The sequence below is a fragment of the Chrysoperla carnea genome, chromosome 4, assembly GCF_905475395.1.
Source record: "Chrysoperla carnea chromosome 4, inChrCarn1.1, whole genome shotgun sequence".
Lineage (NCBI taxonomy): Eukaryota > Metazoa > Arthropoda > Insecta > Neuroptera > Chrysopidae > Chrysoperla > Chrysoperla carnea.
In genome coordinates, this window is record NC_058340.1 from 65,889,861 (window position 1) to 65,902,075 (window position 12,215).

The following is a 12,215-nucleotide window of genomic DNA, read 5'->3' on the forward strand; positions in this document are numbered from 1 at the left end:
TATACTGAAACACGCTGTAATTATAGATAGAAAAACTTTATACAGGGTAAACCAGCATATATGGTACATCAAGTGCCATATTGAATTACCAGTATTGAATTTAGAATTTTCATTGGATGTACATATATCCAATAGTAGATTTTTAATAAAAAATAATAACAATTAGTCCTGGAGCCATGGCTTATAAATATTCGGGATCACCTAATCTTTGAGACTGCATGTATGCTCTTTATGTCTAGTTGACTACTTCTGATATGAGAAAATTTTTGGTTTTTGCCTGGAAAAGTTATTACGTTTGAAAGTTTACCTAGTCACAGTAGATTTTTGCAAAAATATCAAAATAATAATACTTGTTTGAAAAGTTTTTGAATCAAAACATTAAAAGTAGAAGAAAAAAACTAGACTCGTACTTTTTTGTAAATAAAGGTATTTCATCTTGTGTAATTTTTAAAGTATAATTTTAAGAGTATCAAAAATAATAATACTTTCAGGTCTATTGATTTCATGGAACATTAAAATAATGTATGCGTTTTAAAAAATCTCACTACTTTTATCCAAACAGGCAATCAGACATATTACACGCTTGCATTTATATCGGAAATGATGAAGAAAATATAGGGATAAACAAGCTAGATATCCGCCGTCTAACAGTCACAACAAATTTTTTCAACTTACTATTTTAATTTATAAATTTTTATTAAACCATACAAAAAAATTCAACCGTGAAGGACTAAATTGTCTGTAATAATAACTTTTTTGTATTTGAAGAATCCCAACAAGTATAATGACTGAAAATATTTTTCTCGGCCAAGAGTTTTTTTTCCTCAAAAATTAATATTTAATGAAAAGCGATTAAAAGAAAATAACATTTGCTTATGCCCAACAAAAAAACTACATTTACAACACTACCTGTTTGATGTAATTTCATTTATCATATGCCTGGCTCCGGGAACATAAAACTATATTTTTCAAATATATTATCTGTCTCATTGTAAAGCAATAAAGCAATAAAACAATAAATATTTCATGTTAAAACGAATCAATAAATGTTAAAACTTATCTAAATGGTCAATTACAATTTTGAATGATTCAAAAATATCCTACTATTTAACAAATATTTGTATAAGGGTAAGCCCTTATGTATGTAAACTCCGCCTCCATGTACCAGTTATATAGATTAACCCTGTATAATACGTTTGATAGTTTGATTCAAACAGTAATAGTTATAGTAATAGTACTATAGTACTATAAACTACAATATATAGTACAGTACAGAGTTGAGTAGTACAGTATGTATTTTGATAAAGAACTCAAAAAACATTTGCATATTATGTGTGTTATGTTATCGTGTTATTTTCTTTCTTTCTCTGGTACTGTTACTCTGTTTATTCATTCTTTATATTTTTTTATTCATTTTTATTTTGTGTTGTTTTGTTGTTGTTGTTGTTATTGTTGATGTTGCATTCATTGATGAGGATGGTACCACTTTGGTTATTTTTCGTGTGATTACATGCGACAGGACTGTAATTCAAAGTGTTTTCCGGGTAATTCCATGAAAAACTTTACCATGAATGAACGAAAATATTACTGTTTTTGATGGTATAATATGCGTTTTGGCATATTTTATTTTCATCAAATTTGATGAAACTCGGTAGATGGGGTAATTTTGATCCAAAAATTATAAGAATCAGGTTAGTTTAATGATTGACTGCAGAGTTTCTAAGATATCGCAATATTTGGATCGATTTTAGTCCGTATCTCAAAAACTATTCGACCAGTCATCAAATGCATCCGATTTTTGTGCTTTTTGGGTCAAAATTACCTTATATACTGAGTTTAATCGAAATTGGGGATCAAAAAAATGTTTCAATTTTTTTCAATTATTTTAAGGGGTATCCCTTTGACAAAAATGTATGTTTTGGAATTTGATTAAACTCGTTGGATGGGGTAATTTAGATCCAAAAAGTATAAAAACCAGGTTAATTTAATGAATGAATACAGTTTTTCTGAGATATCGCATTATTTGGATCGATTTTCCACCAGTCATAAAACAGACATTAAATAGGTATTAAAAAAATCAAAGCACTTGACTACTTTCGATTCCAATCCTGTGTTCAAATATTTATTATTTCTAAATATGAAATATCATTTTTATGTGTGATCTTTTTTAGCAGATGTTACAAATAACTATTCCACCATACTTTACCAGTTTACCATCTAGCACAAGTACAAATAGTACAAGTTTAACATATACAACAAAAACAACATGACATCTAGACGACAATATTTTAATAAATTATCACTACGAAATATATAAATAAATTATATTTTGTATATGATTATTATTATTTTATTTGTTTATTTGTGGTTTTATATGTAGGGACATAGTTTTTAAAAATTTTTGTTTTTGAAACAGTTTTTAAAATTGCGTATATTTCTTGTTTTCAAATATAGAATTTCTATTTTTTTTAATTGCTGAAATTTGAAGCTATTTTATATCATTCAATAAAAAAAAAAAAAACTGTTTTAACCACGTTAGTAATTTTGATAAACCATGTATGTAGTCCTACTAAATTTGGGTCATACTTTTCAAATTTGTGATCAAAATTAACCTAGGTCTCTAGGTTTCTGTCTAATAGGTTTCAAGAATGTGGAGTCCTGGCCCCGAAATGAAGCATATAAGTGATAGCTAGCGAAAAACTGGCACATAGCTGAAAAAAATGACCCAAAATTAGTGGGTTTCAAAAAAAATTCCAATAATATCGGATCAAATTTGCCTGTGTTATTAAAAAGATCGTATTTTTGAACTTTATGACGTCATCAGAATCCAAAAAATTTAATTTTGCTCTATCACACCCAAATTTTATCCAATTTTGATAAACAAAGTGTGTAATCCTACTAAATTTGGGTCATGCTTTTCAAATTTGTGATCAAAATTAACCTAGCTCTAATAGATTTCAAGAATATGGAGTCCTGCTCCCAGAATTGGGCACATTAGTGATAGCTAGCGAAAAATTGACATCACAGCTGAAAAGAATGACCCAAAATTAGTGGGTTTCAAAAAAAATTCTAATAAGATCGGATCAAATTTGCCTGTGTTATCAAAAATATCAAATTTTTGAACTTTATGACGTCATCAGAATCCAAAAAATTTAATTTTGCTCTATTACATCCAAATTTTATCCAATTTTGATAAATCAAGTATGTAATCCTAAATGTCTCAAAATCATCAAAATGGTCAGCTTAGGTATCCATACAAGCCTTTCAAAAATCATTGAAAATCAATATAAAATATCACTTATGAAGAAATCTCAAAAAATCACAACCCAATCTTTAAATAATAAAGTTCTTTATTTTCACTATCATGTTTCAATCCTTTGAAAGTCAAATATCGACAATTTAAATTTTTCAACAAATTTCGTCTATTAATTAAATTGTAATTTTTTTTCTTGAATATTATTTAAAAGTTATTTTCTACGGACGTTTAATGTTTTATCTTCACATTGTTTTTCTTTTCATTAATAATATTATTTTCCAATTTTCCTGTAAATATTTGTTAACACACCGTAAGTATTTATTGAAAATAAATAAATACTGACAATAATCCAAAGACATAAATAAATACATAAATGACATTAATATTATTTATTTCTTTTTATATATGTTTGCATATTTATTTTGAATTAAACGAATCATTTTACTGTTGGTTCTGTTTTTATTTTTTATTTATTTATTTACAACAACAACAAAATAATAATAAATATTTTAAAAAGAATATCATTCATTCATTTTTCATTGTAACATAATACGTAAAAATAAAAATAATCCTTTAAATTTTCCATGTTATTCAATAAATCAACAGCATGTCCCAAAAACCAAGGTGTGGGTACCTTACTTTCATGATAGTTCAGTATCATGGATCAGTCAAAATGAATAAATACCAATATATGAGAAACAAGGGCCAATTGGCTCTTAGAATCCATTGGATCCATCTTGTAAACCGTAAAAGCTAGAACAAAAATTTAAGCGGACGAAATGTCCCTATAAAAAATAAATTTCGTTTGAAATATGTTTTCTTAAACATCATTATTTACCTGTGAGGGCGCTAAGTAAGTCAGAATAATTGAGCCATTTTAATATATCCTTCTTGAACTTAAAGGTTCTAGGTTAAACTAAAAGCTATCGTTAGATGTCTCTCTCCATGCACGATAACTTTTGTTACTACTTTTTTTTAATGAGAGCTTTCCTGGGAATATAAATGGTTCACCGTGTATCTAAGCTCAAGCCATTTTAAAAACATATAACACATTTGGATTATTATATGTACAAAGACTGTCCCCTCAACATGTATTGTAAGTTCACGCCTTTCGCGTACAGCACTATTTTTGGCGAATGATAAAGTTACCAAAATAGAAAAAGTAGTATAAAAGAAATATGGTTGCCCTTTTAGCCATTGATAACACCATCAATAATATCTGGTCTGAATCCTTATCGCATATAAACGTAGAAAATTAGGTAGCTTCTTTTAAATATGAAGACATTTCACCCCTTCTACTCTTGCACAAAATGAACTCTTCTTAGTAAGGGATGCAAAGGTTACTGCCGATGATGTAGGATAGTAATTTCAGGTAGTTCTTGCCGAAAATTTTGTGATTTAGGCTTTTTATCAACTCTCTCGTCTACTGGTTTGCATTGCGGTGTAAGATATGTATTTTTGAATGTGTAACTAGTACGGGGACCAGTCTAGGAAAATAATGTTTATTGAAAAGCATATTTCTTTTTTTCTTGCTATTTTTCGTAAAGCCCACTTACTTTCCATCACCCTATAAACATATATACACACCTACACTTATATATATAGACTATAATCTGTTAATCTCTTTTCAATCCAATTTATATTAATTTCAAACACTCAAACAACTCTAACGTTCAACTCAACGTATCTGCTAAAACTCAAGCTAGCTAACACCCATGCTCACACAATAATATTAATAATCGTTTGTTAATAATAATATTTTTTTATTATTTAAGAAGGATAAATACCTTTATTATTTTATTACGTAGGTAGGTGCTTATTTGAATTTCTATATGTAAATATTTGTTTTATAGTAATAACTAGCTTGATACCCGCCCACTTCATTGGTTTTAAAAGTAAACACTACCGCGTTATAGCCTTTACCTTCCTTGCTCTCGCTTATCCATCTTACACTCAAAATAGGGATAGTCATAATGCATCGAGCATATCAGAAAACCATGGTTGAACAGATGGCCGTAAATTGTGTCTCGTTCACTCTTTTTACAGAAATCGTAATTGATGCTTTTCAATGATGTTCATGATGGCGCAGTGAGATGTCAAAAGAAAAATAAGTTTCATTATTTTAAATATCTTTATAAATTATAGCTCATGTGTCCATTCTGATTTATGAGGTTTATTGTTGTAAAGTTTCATTAAAATACATTGAGTAGTTTTCGCGTAACAGCATAACAAGAAACATACGAACAAACTTACTTTCTCATTTATAATATATAGGGATAACAGGCCATGAGGAGAATGATTCTTCGAAGGCAGATTAATAACTTTATGAATATAAAAATATATGGTTGTGCGATTTGAGAAAATGTAATAATCCCTCGTGGGTTCGATTTAGCAAAGCACCACTAAGTGAATTCTTTGAAAATTTGGCTATACTAAAATGATAATTTTTCCATAGAAAAAATCAATTTACAATCTTGGTTTCTAAACATACTTACATCTAATATGTTTAAAAATAGCTCAAAAACACCATTCATAGTGGCTAACCGTAGGGAACTCTTCATTTAGGCTGTTTATCATGAACTGTCCATATCGACTGACTTGTTATTTAACGATACCCACCTATAACTATACTTTTACATATAAGCTGTTTCCATGGAAACTAAGCACTTTGTCTTTGTTATAAACTTAATTAAATGTCTGGCACGTAACAATATTTTGCAAAGCAAGTAACTTAAAATTTCGTTATTTCACCATTCCTTTAAACTTTGTTTTTTGCATAATACACACTTAAAAATTTCGATTTTCGAAGCGAATACAAAGACTTTCTATCAAAGGATAAATAACAATAATAACAGTATTTGTTAGATATTGGTTTATTTAATTGACTTTGAAATGAGTGTGAAAGTTTTTAAGGTGAAGGGGAAAGTTTATTATTCTAGGTAAAAATAAGTCGATTATTTCAACACGATATGTTCATTTTTCAATTTATTTTTATAATGGAAAGTTAAATTGACGTATTTTTCACAATTTGTAGCCCTCAATTTCTTCTAAACTTCTCTAAAGCAGTTTTTTCTCAAAAAAATTAGAATTTTCACTTTCTATGTCCAGATATTTCAATAATGCGCTAAAACACCACCGTTTCAAGTGAGATAGAATATTTTGATTTTACAATAGAGTATTCCACTATTTTTGAAAAAGTACACGCTGTCTTGACGAAAACTTAAATTAAATTTTAAACCATTCTTAAACTGTCAAAAGTGCGGGCATCCAATTTGATGACGTAATATGGGTATCACTATACGTAATAACAAAAATAAGTTTGACAGATATATTCATAGACATCTGATTATAATATAAATATGAATACTTATCTATGTATATATTATACCCAACTGTCTACACTAAAATAACTGGTGGTCTATGACTCATACCGCTATGACATCACAGCAGGGCTTACCCACGTACTTACGTTTAGGTCACGTGATATACAGTTTAAAAATTACGATTTTTAATTTTAATATTTTAAAAGAAAAGAGTGCTTTTATGACTCGAAATCAGAATATTTAAGTATATTTTTACATAAATTTTAACTTTTTTCAAATTTCATGATTTATTTTTGACTATAACGATAATACCCTATTATTGTACCCTTAGATCAATATACAGAGCAAATAGTTGAAAATAAAAAATAAATTTGATGCTTTCGCATTAAAAATTCATTTTTTGTGACAAGCTTTGCCTGCCTTTTTCTCCTTCTGGTTCCAAAATTATTTATCAATTCCGGATTCTGTCTTAAGAATTTAGTTTAATAATTTTACAGAAACTAATTACTATTACGTCAATAAATTTATAATAAATTCGTTATTAATAATATCATAATAAATCTGTGTACTTCACATGTGTGTGTCTATTAATAATATATTTGTTCATTGTATGATTTATTTGTACAATATAATTTATTATTTATTTGTATGAACAGTAATACGTGTGACGTCAGACTTTAGTTAGAATGATCGATGTTATATAATAAAGTATCCATTTATAGTTTACAGAAAACTAGTATAACAAGAATAAGTGAAGATTACAAAATTTTCAGAACCAACATAAAAAATGCAGGTGCTCAAAAATGCTCATATCAAAAACTGCTTTGCTAAATCAGATATTATGTTATCTTTGCTGATAATTACAAAATATGTTAACTTTTGGGTCAAATATAGTTGATGTTAAAACAGTTTTCATTAAAATGGGATAAAATTTGCCATTATTTGTCTAATTTATTTATTATTTGTCATCGAGTTAAAAAAAATTATTTTGTTTGTTTATTTTTATTTATCTTTGTAAAGTATTGTGTCTTAAAATTAAAACCAGTGCTTCTATTAGTACTAATTTTTTTAACGTTATACTTCCGTCTACCAATATTTCTATCGCTAGCGAGGTTTTATATCTCTACGCCAGCAATGAGTAAAAAGCTAATGTTTATATGTTCGAAAATTAAAACAACTGGTTAAGAAAGTTTAATATTTTCTACATACAGATTCTAGTTGTTATACAGTGTCTCACAAAGTAGTATATTGATACATATTTGTTTGAAGAATCAACTAGGAAAATTATATAATTTAACAATGAATAACCTTTCCAAATTTGCCGGAGTTTGCAAGTTATTCTGTACCTATATTTGAAATTTCTAGAGAAGAAATTTATGGATCACGAATCTTTGAAAGATTACCTAATAAAAAGCAATAGAAAGTGGCTGTGAAGAATGAGGATAAATCAATCTTAAGCAGCTCCTTTTCTCTCAAGAAAAATTCTTCCCTAATTTCGATTGAAGCATTTTCTAACTTTTTCAAACATACTTTTTAATGGAATTATTGGTAGAGGCAATTATGATAGAGCTACTAGGAAGGTTAAACTTGCTGTCAAGACTAGTTAAAAACACTTGCACATGCTTTTTCACTCCGATGGCGATCTCTAATAATTGTGAAAAAGCTTATAAATAAGAAAGGTTTAATAAACTAAACATAGAGTCATTAAATTTCACACAATCTTTTTAAACACACAAGCTATAGAAGTCGAAAAACATTATTGTCGATGAACCTTTTTTTGTACCATCTTGTAAAGTATACGAGATGATGGTTTATAACTTTTTATATCCACTTGAGATGTAAATTTCGAAAATATTAAGTCAGTGTATTTGTATTTGTATGCCGCCCAGTAAAACGATTACATTTTACTTAATATTACTTCTTTTTCAAATAACAGAAGTTTGTGCGAAGTTTACATATTTTTAAATTTCACAATTATTTAAAAATATCAAAAGTTCAATATAAACATTACTTGCAACGAAAAGCTCTTACTTTAAAAAGAAAATATATTCAAAAAAAATTTTTTGTACGATCTTTTTTTTTTTTTTATATAAACTATGTTTTAAAAACCAGTGAAGAAAAACAAACCGACATACTCTCTGAAGATGACACTTTGGATGAAACCATCTACTACACTGCGTCTTATACTTCACCATTATAAGTGCATGTGATCAATTTTCCTCTAATAAAATACCAAACGACAGACAAGCAAAAGCTTCTCTCCATGAAATGATGACTCTAAAAATGAAAATTGCATGTTTTTGAGCAATATAAACTATGTATGTGTAATACGTATACCCTCTATCATTATCTAGTGTGTCTCTCCATATATACATAAGATCGATGTGGTAACCGGAATAGTCCGGAGAAGCTGTAGAATGCGTGCGCATGTATAACCTCTGGGTATATGTATTCTATGTTACCCCCGTTCTAGCCGTAGTAAGCGCATATATATGAAACACTACCACCATCGCCAAACCAAGCAGGTCGTCATCATATTCATATGATGGCGCCAACCTAGAATCCGGCACCGTAGAACAGTCATTTGATGGCCTTCATCGTGTAACGTGCTCCATTCGCGAAAAACGTTAAACGTGTTTTCATCAAACGGTTTTCATATATATACGTAAAACTATGTGCAGTATTTCTTTGCACTAAATTTTCCCAGAGAGTGTGTATAATTGTGTTTTGTTTTTAGTTTTAATAAATTAGCTAATTAACTTATTAACTAAATTATGTGCAATAATTTTTTTTTCGCCCCGAAGAAGGTAAATTGGTGTTAAAGTGTTTTATATAAAAAAATTTGTTTTCTTTTCTCTTAAGTGTTTTTTATTAGATTGAAAATTGACACCTTTTGAAATTGGAACTTTTTTTGAAGTGCTTTTCAATTAAATTATCCAGGAATACAACAGGATAATGTACATGCTATATTGATTCCCCCTTCTGTAATCCCTTAAAAAGAGTGTGCTTTGAGTGAGGAGTATTTTCTCTTACGTAATTACATATGATGATTATATGTGATTTATATATTTTATAGGAATTATATATAAAAAATGTGCTAATCAAAAGTTGCAATAATTTTTGTGTGTAGGAGAGTTTGGAAATATTGCGGTAAAAAGTAAGTATTATTAATTTTTTATTTCTACGCAGTCAGGTAGAAAGGATTAAGTCAAAAATTTTGCTTTGAGATATTTTGAGTTGAAAGTTTATTTAATTGCTATTAAAGCTTATTATTTGTTATTTCTTTTTTGAGTCAAGTAATATAACTTCGAATTCATTAATGTTACCACTTATCTCTTTTGTACCAAATTCTAAAGCATACTTATGTCAAAGCGACCATTTTCTAGCTGAATTTCCTGCTACCTACAGGCACAAACTTAATTCCTTAAGGATAATTATTTGGAAATTTTAATAATAAATAATTTTTAATTAAATTTTTGTTGTTATATAAGATAAAAGGATAAAGTCCTTGGAACATGAAATAGTGGGAACATATAATATACTCGTTTATTTAACACCTGTCCTGTAATTGTAATCCTTAATAGGATTACAAATATTTATGGGCGGTGATTATACATGTACTTACTTAAACAGATTTAATTACTATCAAAATATACTGATCCTGTATGCTCAGTGTCAGATTATAATGATTTTTTGATAACTTTTAGGCCCAAATTTCATTATAAAATTAATTATTTTGGATTTATGAGGTGAGAATGAAAGGTCAGAAAAATGTGACGATGGACAGACTTTGAAATTTGTATGAGCCTGCTATCGAAATACTTTTAATTGGTTATTTTATAGCCTTTCAGTTTTGAATTTGATTTTTTAACTAATGCCTTTTGAGTCCTTGAAGGGTGAATAAACAGACAAGCAAATATTTGATGATGTTCTAATTTAAGAGAGGTATTTGAAGGCGTGCGTTTCTGTTTAAGATCGGGAATATTCTTAGTTTTAGCTATTGGAAATATATTTTCGTCGAAAGATTATCAGCTTTTTCCATGTTTTGGGACGAACTTCCATATGGGAGGAGTGTAAATCTGCCCATTCAATTAAGTGTCGATTTTAGTGGCTCCTTTATGCTTTTCTCATCCTATACGCATAAAATATATCAAATTTAATGACAATTGTCAAACGCTTTGGTATATCGCGGTCATTACAATTAGTAGTACAACTTTGTTTGTGGATCTTTATTTATTTAAAACCTTTAAGTACTTATCTTAAAACACTTAATATAAATATCTTTTGTATCTGATTCCCCTTTTGTAAATATTATTTTCCTAACATCATACTTAAGAGATTCACGCCCAATTAGAGGTGGTGTTACAAGGTATAACTAAATTGAATACCTTTGAGATTATGAAGCGAATGAAAAGTTTGACAAATATTATTTAATTAAAATTTATTGATATTTATAAATATTTCATTTCAATTTAATTTTGAAACAACATGGGGTTAGATGATTTGTTTGTTAGGTCATGTCAATGTTAAAGACGTTTTGTTTAATTAGAAAATATTTTGAAATCATATTTATAAATAACTTTTCCGACTTAAAATTATTTCTAAATAACAAAAGTTTTAATGTGTTTAATCTCTTTTGTATTTTTGGTTTCAAAGCGTGGGTGCTTCGAAAAATGATGCGTAGGTTGTTTCATAATAACTATAGGTTTAGCTTTGAGATTAAAGTAGAAATTAACTGTGTAGGTATAACATTAGAGGTCGTCAAATCTACAGCATTATATTTATACACGATTGTTCAATAAGATGTTACCACGTAAATGGGAGACTTTCAGTCCAAAAATATCTTATCATTTAAATGGGAGAGATATATCGTTCAAAAACATTATATTATATTCGAAAAATACATAGTGATAACATCTTTTTGGAAAAAAAGGTCTCTAATTCTTACACGTGGTAACATATTTTTGAACAACTCTGTATTTAAATACTCAAGCATAGGTAACATGACGTGAGTCCTAATTGCTCTTAATAGTCCAAAGACACCAAATTCTGATTTAGTATGCAATTGAACGTCCTTTCTGAAGTGTCGACTCCATGGATAACACGTCCTATCAACAAACAGCCCCGAAAAAGTTCAGTTCTATTTGTTCAAAATAGAACTGAAAAAAAAATTTTCCCTTTCCAGAAATTCAAATTTGGGTTTCTAATTTTATGAAACTTGGTATGTAAGGTAGGTACTTTTGACCTAATATTCGTGCCCGATTCTGAAGATATGAGCCTATATAGTCCAAAAAACATCAAATTTTGGGTGATTATGCAATTAAAAACAAATTACTAAGGTTTCTCACCGCTAGAACAACAGATATTGTGATCAACTTCTGGCGATTGTATAATATTGTTTCAAAACTACTTTTCTACTAAAACCATTTTATGCCAAATCATTTGATTTTATTAATGATTTTGAGAATAATATTAGTACCTTTCTTTTTCTTTGTCCGTAGTCTTTTGTCCAACAAAACGGAACAATTTTAGATAGATAGTTATTATTATTTATAATTATAGAGAACAAACAGGAAGGAAAAACCATTTAAAATTAAATTAAATTTTCATAGTTTATACACAATTTGAGTAAAAAC